Here is a 14,264-nt window from a genome sequence, read left to right on the forward strand (position 1 = left end):
AGCCTTCCCCCTTTTCACAGGAAGTTCCAGTAACGTCACAGAGGACTGTCCAATCAGAGGCTTCTCATAGAGAAGCCTCTTTCTATTCTATTTCATTGTGTCTTATCCCCCCAGTTTGTCTTATGTCCCCAGCCTCTTCCCATGTCTCATCCCCCTCCCCTACATGTTTCTCTCCTCACCTCTCCACTACATGTGTCTCATCCCTCCTCCACTCCAATATCTCATCCCTCCTCCCCTCCATGTGTCTCTCCTTCCCCCTCCATGTTTCTCATCCCTCCTACCCTCCTCTCCCACCCCTCCTACATATGTCTAATTTCTTCTCCCCTCACCTCCCCTTTCCTCCATATGTCTTACTCCCTCTCCATATGTCTCATCACTCCTCCCCTCTGTGTCTCATTCTCCCTCCTCTCTATTAATCTCTCCTCACACCATGTATTTCATCCCTCCACCACTCCCCTCCATATATCTCATATTTTCTCCACTCCATGTGTCTATCCTCAACCCCTGCCCTCCTGTCCCCTCCTGTGCCTGCTGACCTGTGGCTAGAGGATTTTCAATTTCCTCTATCTGGACTAACAGGAAATCCTTATGTATGTGTTCATTGGGGGTATAGTCTAAAAGAGCTTGCAAAAGCTGCAGTTCTTATGACTGCAGTTTTGTGGGCCCTCTCCTTTTTCCCAGGAAGTTACTTTCAGTCACGTCACAGAGGATTGTCTAAGCCTCTGTTTCTATTCTATTTCATCATGTCTCACCCCCCTCCCCAGTCTTTTCCTGTGTCTCATCCATCTGCCCTTCCATGCATTTGTTTCTCCTCCCCACTCCCCTGCTCTCTATGTGTCTCATCCCCCTCCCCCCTTTGATGTGTCTCATGAGATGAAATCTTTGGAACAGTATCACATACCTCCACTTTAAAATCTACAAAAAAAAAAAACACATTGAATCCTAGTTAAACAAAAATTCAGCATAGCAATGAATTCCCTGTTTAGTAGTCGTGTACACATCAAGTCTAGCATTCAAGTACTCACTGTTCTGGAGTTCCAAAGGTTGAACTCAGTCCCAGGTAATAATATGAATTAAAAAGGAACAACCAGAAATATAAAATCCACATATTTAATTCACCCCTATAGAGACCTGAAACACTGCACGTTTTTATGACAGCTTATAGTATGATCCATTTTGGTTCATGTCACCAGAGATTAATTTATGGTTAACTGTGGGAAAACACCCAACAATATAGCTTACGATTCAAACTGTTTTTTAACACTTACTGAGCAATTGTCTGCAAGAGTGAGTTTTTCTATAGGAGTTCAGGTGATACTCGAAAAATTTGAATATCGTGCAAAAGTTTATTTATTTCAGTAATGCAACGTAAAAGGGGAAAGTACCGTATATACTCGAGCATAAGCCGACCCGAATATAAACCGAGGCCCCTAATTTTACCCACAAAAAAAGCAAAAATAGAAAGTGTTTGGTGCAGTGGAGGCCAGTGGGAAGGTGAAGCGCTATATTTTATATAATTATATATAACAATAATAAATACTAATAAAATTATATAAAATGGGGATATTTTTTTTTTTAAATCTTCTTTTAAAAGTTACCCTAGGAATTTACAGAATACTAAAACCGAACCAAAACAACAATTAAAATTTGTTGAATTTGCCAGACCTTTATTATGTAATACATCTCTAGTACTAATATGATGCATGGATTTGCTCCAACTCTAGTCTTTCATGGATGATCCCAGCACAATATATCAACATCTTGATCCCCAAAAGGGGATTTCTATTAACCCCTTCCTGACACCAGATGGAAAGTTTCTGTCATGCTTGTCCTAGCGTCATTTACTAAAGTTAACTCCAGATCGCCACGATCGCAGGAGTTAACGCTCCTCCAGTCTGCTACATATGCTACATAGACTCCCGATCCGCCTCCCTGCTCTTCCACGATCGGTGTGAAGTGCAGGGAGACGGATCAGCACTGATCTACTCCCTGTAAAAAAATAAATAAAAATAAATAAAGTTAAAGTTAAAGCACACCCCCTTTCACCCATCTTTATTAAAATGAACCCCTTCCCTGCCATTTGATCACTGACTACAGAGATCAAAATACAGATCACAGTATTTTACTGTGATCTGATTTTTTTTTTTAACCCCTTAGGGTTAACTTTTTTTTTATCCCTCAGGGGTTAAATTTATTTAATTAATTTGAATATTTAAAAATTATATATTTAGCTAGCTGCAGGTGATGGAATTTATTGCTAAATTGGGGAATTTGGTGTTAGGCTAACTAGGGGTTAACGTTAATTTTTTTTTAAAGCTTTAAAAAATAAAAAATAAATGTTTTAATAATGTTTTTAAAAAGTTTTTTAAAAATCCCACAGCCTTTACCCAGTCCTAATATATATATTTTTTTATTATTCTTTATTTTTGTAGTGCGTATGTTTGTTACAGGCATACACATGGTACCCCAACGGCATACCATATGTAGGTTATATTACATTAGTTACAGCAGGGAGTCGATAAGCAATGCACTTTTTTTTTTTGTACAAATATTAATGAACGCATTACTGGAGTCAAGATTATATAAACATGCTTGCAGTACATATCTAAGCTAAGCTGCCGACTTCAATTTGCAAAAGAGGAACGACCTAGACATGTGTATAAACAGGTTGAGTTGAGCATTTAGACAATTAAGGCAGGTTTAGCGATTCTGACACAAGTTAAGCTATCTTAGCTGGGTCACAGCCTAATAGGAAAGCTAGGCATAAGTGGTAGGCCAATGTAAAGGCTGTGTGTTTGGTTAAGCTATACGTTGCAACTATGTGGGCTGTATTTAACGATGGATCAGCCTTAATATATTTAAACAAAAGAGTACTGAGGCTTAACATGTTATTAAGATGGGTCTATATGAGTAGTGTCACCCAGGCTGATCTGACTTGCGCGGGCTGGTATAGGCCCTGGGAATTGTCCGTGGGACGGGTAGGCTGCCTCTTCGGTATGCGCCGCTTCATGCTCAGCCGATGTCTCGTTGAACTAGATAGTGTTGCTGGGTATAATTATCCACCAGAGTGGGGGTTCGGGCAGAGTCCAGTGGTTGGTGTCCTGCGGGCCACCCGGATCGGGCATCAGTTTGTCAGAGTCCGCTGGGAAACATATTAAGTCCAGGAAAGTCTGTCGCTTGGTGTCGCCTGTGTCCCCTCGCTTAAGCTGCCGCTTTGCAGAGCTTATGGTCAGCGGGTAAGCCTGTAGGCGGTTTGTGGGGGCATGTCGATGAGTGCAGTAGTCTCTGTTCTCCATGGTAAGTAAGTGCAGTCAGCGGTTCTGTCGAGCTACTTGCCCTGCTTACCCTTGGTGTTTCTCGGTGGCGGGATAGTGTAGACCTCACTCGATGGTCTATGGTGCGAGGTATGAGGGTCGCAGGCTTCTCCGCCTCCCCAAGGCTCCTTCCAGAGGTGCCGATCATTGCTGAGGGCTCGTTATGTTGGTAGTCCCTTTCTCTCGCTGCGGTGCACATGGCGTCCGCCATTTTATGTAGTGTGCCCGGGTCCCCATGCGAAGCAGCAATTTCCCTGGGCCTTGCTCGTTTAGCCGTTGGGTGAGGACCGGGATCACCCCCCCCGGTCCATAGGGGGGGAAACGGGGCCGGTTCCGCCCGGGGCTGGGTCTCTGGCTGGGTGCTTTCTGGCAGGACAGTGGGGCAGCGGCCGTCCGCCCCACTCACCGCCGGCGAAGGCCTCAACCGGTCTGACGGCGACCTTCCCTCCAGGGGACTGAAACTTGGAAAGCCGGCCTCTCCAGCACCTCCTCGGCACTGAGTACCGTTGCTGTCGGTCCATAAATATTGTTTTTCGTCGATTATTAGCGGTTATGGCTGAAAATTAGCAGGAGCTGCTCTCTAATGCGACTTTCCCGCTCTCCCCTGCCTACAGTGATCAAAATATTTGATTTGATTTTTCCCTCCTTTATTCTTTTACTCCTCTACCTATCCAGTCAGTTTAACAGGGAGAGAGGCTTTACTACACTTTACTGTCTTATGCTTGACCTATTTCCTATATCACTTTCCTGTACTTTTTTTGTGTGTGTGGATATTTTAGGTTGCAGCTGAATACACTATAGCACTCTATTATCCAATATATGTTTATTCATGCTTTACTTGGATAGTACTATGGTCTACTTGAGTCAATCTCTGTTACGTAACACTTAGACCATGGTTTAACCCCTTGTCTACCTGGGTAAACTGGTATACTTTCCAGTGCAATATTTACCTATCAAGGTCTAACAAAGGCACTATTAACTTGCTGCTTTATATGGAAATAGCTATGGTTTAACCTCTAGTTAATCCTTGTTTTTAACACTAATATTATGGTATAACCCCTTGTCTACCTTGGTTCACTGGTTTATTTTCCAGTGCACTACTTACCTACAACGGGTTATCATAAGTGCTACAAATAAGCCTAATTAATAAAGCTTGTATATTAATATTTTAAGCACTTGTCTGGATGATCCAACGGTTATCCATTATCTACAGGGAGTGCAGAATTATTAGGCAAGTTGTATTTTTGAGGATTAATTTTATTATTGAACAACCATGTTCTCAATGAACCCAAAAAACTCATTAATATCAAAGCTGAATATTTTTGGAAGTAGTTTTTAGTTTGTTTTTAGTTTTAGCTATTTTAGGGGGATATCTGTGTGTGCAGGTGACTATTACTGTGCATAATTATTAGGCAACTTAACAAAAAACAAATATATACCCATTTCAATTATTTATTTTTACCAGTGAAACCAATATAACATCTCAACATTCACAAATATACATTTCTGACATTCAAAAACAAAACAAAAACAAATCAGTGACCAATATAGCCACCATTCTTTGCAAGGACACTCAAAAGCCTGCCATCCATGGATTCTGTCAGTGTTTTGATCTGTTCACCATCAACATTGCGTGCAGAAGCAACCACAGCCTCCCAGACACTGTTCAGAGAGGTGTACTGTTTTCCCTCCTTGTAAATCTCACATTTGATGATGGACCACAGGTTTCTCAATGGGGTTCAGATCAGGTGAACAAGGAGGCCATGTCATTAGATTTTCTTCTTTTATACCCTTTCTTGCCAGCCACGCTGTGGAGTACTTGGACGCGTGTGATGGAGCATTGTCCTGCATGAAAATCATGTTTTTCTTGAAGGATGCAGACTTCTTCCTGTACCACTGCTTGAAGAAGGTGTCTTCCAGAAACTGGCAGTAGGACTGGGAGTTGAGCTTGACTCCATCCTCAACCCGAAAAGGCCCACCAAGCTCATCTTTGATGATACCAGCCCAAACCAGTACTCCACCTCCACCTTGCTGGCGTCTGAGTCGGACTGGAGCTCTCTACCCTTTACCAATCCAGCCACGGGCCCATCCATCTGGCCCATCAAGACTCACTCTCATTTCATCAGTCCATAAAACCTTAGAAAAATCAGTCTTGAGATATTTCTTGGCCCAGTCTTGACATTTCAGCTTGTGTGTCTTGTTCAGTGGTGGTCGTCTTTCAGCCTTTCTTACCTTGGCCATGTCTCTGAGTATTGCACACCTTGTGCTTTTGGGCACTCCAGTGATGTTGCAGCTCTGAAATATTGCCAAACTGGTGGCAAGTGGCATCTTGGCAGCTGCACGCTTGACTTTTCTCAGTTCATGGGCAGTTATTTTGCGCCTTGGTTTTTCCACACGCTTCTTGCGACCCTGTTGACTATTTTGAATGAAACTTTGATTGTTCGATGATCACGCTTCAGAAGCTTTGCAATTTTAAGAGTGCTGCATCCCTCTGCAAGATATCTCACTATTTTTGACTTTTCTGTGCCTGTCAAGTCCTTCTTTTGACCCATTTTGCCAAAGGAAAGGAAGTTGCCTAATAATTATGCACACCTGATATAGGGTGTTGATGTCATTAGACCACACCCCTTCTCATTACAGAGATGCACATCACCTAATATGCTTAATTGGTAGTAGGCTTTCGAGCCTATACGGCTTGGAGTAAGACAACATGCATAAAGAGGATGATGTGGTCAAAATACTCATTTGCCTAATAATTCTGCACTCCCTGTATACTAGGTAAAGGAGTAGCCTTACATGGCTAGTATATTTTACTTGCACTGGGCATATATGTGGTTTGTGCATGTATTGGTGCATGCAGAGTGGACTGTGATCCCATTTACCTCAGGATACTGATTACATTTTTCCAGTTTTTACCTCATCCACTTTATTGTGGATTAGGTGAATCTTTCCTGTGTTTAATTGAATATACAAGCCAAAAACATCAGCCGATGTTAATGATGTTTATTGACGTGGAAAAGGCCTTTGACAGGGTCAATTGGCTGTTTTTGGAAGAAACTATGAGAGCATTTAACTTTGGCGATAGCTTAATTGACTCTGTCATGGCATTTTATTCAACTCCATCTGCTAGAGTGGTAGGTCAAGGGTTTTGCTCTAATTGGTTGAACATCACCGGTACGAGACAAGGATGCCCTTTAACTCCAATACTCTACATCATGTCTTTGGAACCACTTGCTAGTATTATTCGAAAGCACAGAGATATTAAGGGCATAAACATAGGCACAATAGATTGTAAATTAACCATGTATGCAGGCGATGTATTAGTTACTCTTGGCAAGCTAATTTTCTTGTTCTAATCAAGGAATTTGAATTTTTTTTTAGCAGAGTGGAAACATCTTTTTGTTTTGTGGATGGGCAGGATGAATATAATAAAAGGATATGCATTTCCCAAATGGTTATATTGATTACGCATGATCCCCCTTTAAAATTCCTGTAAAATATTGTGCCTTTTTTAAAAAAATCATAGAAAAGTTTATATGGCTGGGGAAAAAAATAGAATCTGCAGAAACAGGATGGCACAACAAGGATGATTAAGTCTATCTAAATTGGAAAACTATGCTAATGTAGTGCTGATTACTCAAGCTCATAAATTTCAAAAAAAAATTATACAGGAAGACTGGTATCTGATAGAATCTGAGTTATTAAAAATTAAGAACTTAGAAAATATTTTGTGGGCTCATCATAATGAAATTAAAACAACAATTAGGTATAATAATTCTAATCTTGATAACATTATTAATGCCGGACAAGATTTAAGAAAACAAATCTTAATAGAAGATAAAGTTATTAAAAATACTAATTTTGTAAGTCTGGAATTTAATATTCAAAACTTAGTGGGACAAATCAAAGCCTATTAAAACTTTAATCAAAGAGCTAGATCTTTTTAAATTCCCAGTACTATTCTTGGATTAGAGTTAATAACTATATCAGAGTGCACCTATATAGGAAGGATGAATATGGATTATATTATCAATGTAAATAAAATCTTTAAAAATAAATTTCAAGTAGGCGTAATTAAGAGCATTCATAGAATAATGGTTACTTTAAAGCAAGAAGTAAAATTGAGAGCGATATTAGCATGGCAGAAGGAACTACAAGTACCCTTGGACATCAAGGATTGGATAAACAGCCTTATGCATATAAGGAAAGTTACACATTGTTGATCATTACAAGAAACACACTTAAAACTGAACTGTAGATCAAGCATGTCAAACTCAAAGGCTAAGATGGGCCAAATAAACAAGGTTTACGTTTATGTCGGCTGCAAAAAACAAACTTCAGTTTCTATAGAAATGTAGGTTTATTTAGAAAAGTACAGTATAAAAAAAGTTGCCTGACACTGGGCGTCCTCGCTCTTGTAGGTCTTTAAAATAAATAAAAGAGCAAATTTATTTAAAAAAATGCATTTGCATATAAACAAAGGTTCAGTCCAACTACCTTGACATATTTATAAATGTTTTGTAATGGGACTGGAATGGTGTATGTATGCTGTTGCACAGCTGTAAAAAAAAATGATGTTATCTTATTTATTTTAAAGTTCTATGAGTGTGTTCTTCACTTTGGCTGAGATCAAACTTGATGATCTCAGCCAATCCAATGCTTTCCAATAGGAAAGCATTGGGAGGCTATTGTGCATGTGTGGCAAAAAGCTGTGTGGCCAAACAGCATCTAACATACTGCCCCTCATCCCACTCTAATATATTGCTCCCAAATCCAACACACTGCCCCTCCTCCCTCCACTCATCCACTCTACCATACACTGCCCCTTCACCCAATCTAATACATTGCCCCTTAATCAAATACACTGCCCCTCCTCCATTTAGCCTGCTAAAATACTCCAAAATGAGACATGGACACAGCGTAAAAGTTTCAAAGTTAGAAAAAAAAACTAAATGATGGCATCTCATATCTGCCTCTTCAACATCCACATATATCTGGTAAAGGTATAGACAGGGGTATTGTTTTACTCAGACAACATAGCTGAGCAACATAGGAAATATTATACAGCCGTAGCACACATAAGATTTGCAAAATATACTGTGCAAACTTACTGTGTGTCAAAAAGGCAGAAAGAAATGCTTATTACCACTACACATGGTACAAGCTAGCGGGACAATGATCCCATGCCAAGGTTCAAAATATGCCTTTTGAAATACCTTGGGATGTCTTCGTTAAGAAATTGTATGCTTTTATGGGGTAGTTGGAATATGTAGCCTGCTAAAATACTCCAAAATGAGACATGGACATAGCGTAAAAATTCAAAGTTTGAAAAAAAACTGGAATGACTGTGTCTCAAATGTACCCCTTCAATGTCCACATATACCTCGCAAAGGTACATACGGGCTATTGCTATACTCAGACGACATAGCTGAGAAACATATGAAGTATTATACGGTTGTAGCACGCATAAGGTTTGCAAAATATACTGAGCAAGCTCACTTTGTGTGTCAAAAAGGCAGAAAAAAATGCTTATTACTACACTTGGTACAAGCTAGCGGAAAAATTATCCCATGCTAAGGTTCAAAATATGCCTTTTGAAATATCCTGGGATGTGTTCTTTAAAAATGGTATGCCTTTATAGATAAAATCGAAGGGTAAGGGGGTACCAAAGTAGAAAATCTCCTGAATGGGGGTTAACCCTTAGTGCAAGAATATTTGCACCAACAACTAAACAACAAGAAGAGACAAAAAAAAAAAACAGGAGAAAAGGAATTATGGTAGAGTGTCCTGAAGAGTGGGGACAAGGAGGGACAGTCAGTGGTATAAATAGTGTGTACCACTTTAAATATAAAACTTAACTTTGAATACTAAAAAAGTAAAACCACAAGAGCACACATTAAGAACACTAATTAGTATAACTGGTCCTAGCTCGTCTCCGTTAATACGGAGATAGTGTAATTGCAGGGATTATTTCAATCCAATAAGTGAACCCGCTGCAGGTGAAGCGGTACAATAATTTGCCTGGCGGCACAATATTACAGTCTCGAGTACAAAGTAGTATGTAACACCCTGTTCTCAGAGTGTTGATTTGTCAATAAAAAGTAAACTGTATACCTGTTGGTGTCTCAGACCATGTATTGTTGTGTGGGAGGGGGAACCAGAATGGGTTATTAATATCGCTATGCAGGAATATATATATTGCAGAGAGAGTGTGGGTTTAAGACAACAATAGCGGAGTAATTCTCAAAAACACTTAGGGAAATTATTGTACCGCTTCACCTGCAGCGGGTTCACTTATTGGATTGAAATAATCCCTGCAATTACACTATCTCCGTTAACGGAGACGAGCTAGGACAAGTAATACTAATTAGTGTTCTTAATATGTGCTCTTGTGGTTTTACTTTTTTAGTATTAAAAGTTAAGTTTTATATTTAAAGTGGTACACACTATTTGTACCACTGACTGTCCCCCTCCCTTTTAAGGGACTTACACTCTTCAGGATACTCTACCATATTTCCTTTTCTCCTGTTTTTTTCTCTCTTCTTGTTGTTTGATATGCCTTTATGGTGTAGTTGGAATATGTAGCCTGCTAAAGTGCTCCAAAGTGGGAAATGGATGAATCAAAACCCTCCATGAAAATTCACACTTAAAAGCCTGAACTTGTCACGTCTCTTTTACAGCACAAAATAGTGTCTAGGTCACACATTGGGCATATTGTTTTACTCAGAAGATGTAACTGAGCATAATGTGGGGGATTTTATGACAGTGGCACATATCAAGTGTAAGAAATACAAAAATGCAACATGTATGTAAAAAAGCTATTTTTGGGGGGGCGTGGCTAGCCGAGCTGGAGCGGTCGAGGTTTTACTGAGCTCCTGCTCCAGAAGACTAAAATTACCTATTTTGCCACCGAAAAGAGCACATTTTAAACGTTGTTGATACCTGAGAGACCCCCACAAGAGAGAGATGGGGCACAAACACCAAAGACTGGCCCAAGCTGAGAGCAACAGCCACACAGATATCAGACTGTCCTTCACCAGACCGCCGCCACAGGCCCGACTAAATATGGCGCCCGTGGAAACACGCAGCTCCAGTGACTCGGAGCGATCACTGGAGGAAGAGACGTCCCAAGCACTCCAACCCAGCAGTGGGATCTACCAAAGGTCTGACTCAGACTCAGACAAATCCCCCTCCACCAAGGGAGATATTAAATCCTCCTGCGGGACCTGAGAGAAGTGTGGAAGGCCGACCTCGCTGGAGTACAGGCGGAGGTCGGAGGCCTGAACCGCCGTATGGGAGAAGTGGAGTCCAGGGAAGTGGAGAGGGGACAGATGCTGGACGATACCAGCTCCAGCCTAACCAAACTCACCCAACAAGTGCAGCGCCTCTCCCGCACAGTTACCTCTCTAGAGACACGGCACCGCCAAAAAAACATCAGGATCCGTGGGGCCCCAGAGACAATAGGCCAAGATGCCCTAATGAGTTATACCCACGAGGTCCTGAGAGAACTCGGAGTGCAGACGGATGGAGAGCGACCACCAATCGTGACAGCCTTCAGGGTCCGGAAGGCCCCCACGGCACCCGCGGACGCTCCCCGGGACATCATAGCCATCACCAGAGACACCAACGTGAAGTCATCTATAATGGCGCGGTCCAGACAACGACCAAGCCTATTAATAGCCAACACAAAAATCACAGTATACGACGACCTGCCCTTTGCAGTCCTACTTGAACGATGTAGGTTCGCACCCACCACCCGGATCCACCCGGATCAAATACCGATGGGGACTGTCGGGGACCCTGGTGGTGCCACATGGGGATACCATACATGTGCTATCGGCTTCCGAGGATCACACAGAATTCCTGAGAGCACTTGACCAGCCAGCACCGCTCCCAGCGGAACAACAAACGGTAGCAGCCCAGGCAACCGCGAACCCTGCATGGAAAATGAAACAAGGGCCCAGACCATCCAGGGACGCGCAACCACTAGGCCGGAAAAACCCTCCATGGGACTCTTAAACCCAGAGGTAACTCAGCCATGATGGCAGGGCAGGGAGGACAGTTCTCACCCATGATAGCACACTTGGGACTGATTTGATGGACCTCCACAGGGCGAACCCTTACCCTTACCCGCTCTAACCCCATAGAGGGCCTTCACGCAAATCCCAATGTGATCGTTGATGTACGTTATTCCGTATTGTTGTTTATTAACTTCACTTGAATTGCCAACGCATACAGACAAAGTGTTTATTTTAATTCCACATGAGTTACTAATATGTGCTATCAATATGTTTTGCTTAACCACATGAGAGTTACTTACACGCTTTGCCAGTGTGTTCATGTCTACCCCACCAGAGTGGCCAACAAGAGCTATCAGGGTATCTGCGCTAACCCCGCAAAAGATGTAAAGGTGTTCCACCACAGTAGATACATAAACTCCATAAGAGTTTATACCAGGCCCCACCAACGGGTATATCTCAACCCCACATGAGTCGCTAACCACGGCACTTATTCTAGTCTAAACCCACAGGAGCGACCAGCAGGCTTCAACCCCACAGGAGCCTCTAGCGTGGCACAACATGCAGCCTGTCCTAGACCCGCTTACGCGGCTGTTTAGCTGAGCCAACTCATTAACCCTGCTGTCAGCGCGATAACCACGGAATACAATGTAAGCTCACTAATCCATCCAAACTCGCCACACCAAGCTATAAATCTTAAGCCCCCACCTTGTGCCCATTTGAGCCACTGCCACAACACACCAATGTCATCAGAGTGACCCCATACGAGCTGCTAGACTGCCACACCATAATGTATATTTTAAGCCCATGTGAGTGGCTAGAGCAAGAAGGAGACTAGAGTTATTTGTACACTCTTCTGCTAGGACACTTTCCCAAGAATGACTTGTGTACCTTGTACCTTAATGACATACCTTATACATCAATGTTTTGTTTAACCCTTATTCTTCTGTGTTGAATGCATGCTTGAAAAATGTCTTAGATACCAATATATGCGTTTATTTTGAGAGAGACAACCCCTCTTTAAAACTCCAAAATTAGGGCCCTTCTTAGATTTGCCACAGTAGAAGTCTCTTATACACAGGGGACATTAGATGGGGATACCATGAAGTAGTGGCAGATCAGGAGTTCTTTTGCAGAGTAGTAAGTTGTGGGGAGTTTACAAGCGACTTACAAACTTTAGTCCGAAATGATTGTAAAAATTAGAGATTTATTTTCCTTTCAGCTGAACTACTATAGCCTACTAGTATGAAGACTGTTATTAGTGACTCACTGGGAGGCCCATACTACAAGCATTTGCTGGCCTCTAAAGAGTTAATATCTTGAGGGATGCGATGATTCATGTTTCTTCTATATATGATGATAGAGAATTCAGATCTATAACATAGTGCACACAATTATATGTACGCACCATTCAGAATCGTGGGTTCTCCAATAAAAATCCGAGTGCATTTCAAAAATTATTTAATTGACTTAAAGGAAAGTTAGTTAGAAACTTAGACAGGGCGCTAGACTATAGGTCATACATTCTTCATTCTACAGACTTGAGTTAAGGCAAAATAATTCCTTCCAATATCAAAAACGTACCTAGCCATGTCGAATGAATGGTCCTCATTAACCTGATAGACCTTATAACTGTACCTCCCCAAAATAAAATCTTGCCACAACGTGAAGAGAAAAACTAGATCTTCGCATCATAATCTGTTCACTCTACTTGTATGCGATGTTAATCTTGTTAAATTTTTATAATACTTTAAGATGAACATTGTATTTGTTATACAATATCATCCTATGTTTCCTGGCCATTCATGGCAGCATCACTAATGGGTTAGCTCCGCCCCTAACAAGAACAGGACAGGAAACAATTAATCAATTAATCACCCAGACTATAGGTATAAAAGGTCCCTCCTCCTTCTAACCCACAGTCTTTTTTTCTGTCCTTAGCAGGACAAACAGGAATTATACCTTTCATATTTTTCTTTTGAGGCCACCTTCCCATGTGTACCATGGGTTCCTTCCAGATAAAGTTCAGCCTCTCTTTATCTGAAGAACTCAGTAATCAGCCTGCAAGAGCAGGACTAACTGAGTTAAGGTACATTATAGTATATGTACCTCTTTAATAGAATAACAGGGCTGTTAAAAACTTAAAAGGATGTGGGGTCGGTGTATCCTTAAAAATTCCCCTTTAAGCATCAATAACCCCCTCAGAATTGTGGCATAAGAGAAGCTGGGTAAGTGACTGAAAATCTTAGTCTTACCCTGAATGTGCTTGCTGTAATTCATGTAGACAGCATAGTGTTTTAATTGTGTTCTCTTGTGTTTTCTCATTCTGGAGAATGAAAGCCTGCTTGTTTGCACCGGCTGGGTGCTACTTCCGGGTTCGGAGGGCGGGGCATGCGCAGTAGCATCGGCGTCGGGGAGTTGCTATTGCGCATGCGCGAACCGCCGGACTCTTAAAGAGATATCGCGCAAAAATTTTAAAATCCAAAAATCATATAAAAAAGCGTTTTTTGTGGGTTTTCCAATGTTTTGGCTGAAGTTTGGAACAGTTTTGGTGTGTTTAAGGCTGCACTAGACTGATTCTGGATATATAAGGTAAAGAATTTTTTCTTTCTTGGTTATATTGTTTTTCTTCTGTTTAGTTTTTCAAAGTAATAGGATAACAAAAATATTTTTTTGTTTAAATAGATGGCTTCTCACTCTGCCTCAAGATCTGTTTCTAGAAAACATAGGTGAGCCTCATATACATTTATCCCTTAAAGGGGGGGGGGGGGGGTTAAAAGAGTGCCACTATGGGCCAAAAATATATTATTGTTAATATGGCCTTTCTTGACAGCCCGAATAGTCCTAATGAGGATTCACTAAGACAAATGGCAACCAGTGAAATAAACTTATGTCAGGATTGTCTGACAGAAGCTGCTGAAGTAAGGGAGAG

Source organism: Pelobates fuscus, chromosome 2, assembly GCF_036172605.1.
Source record: "Pelobates fuscus isolate aPelFus1 chromosome 2, aPelFus1.pri, whole genome shotgun sequence".
Lineage (NCBI taxonomy): Eukaryota > Metazoa > Chordata > Amphibia > Anura > Pelobatidae > Pelobates > Pelobates fuscus.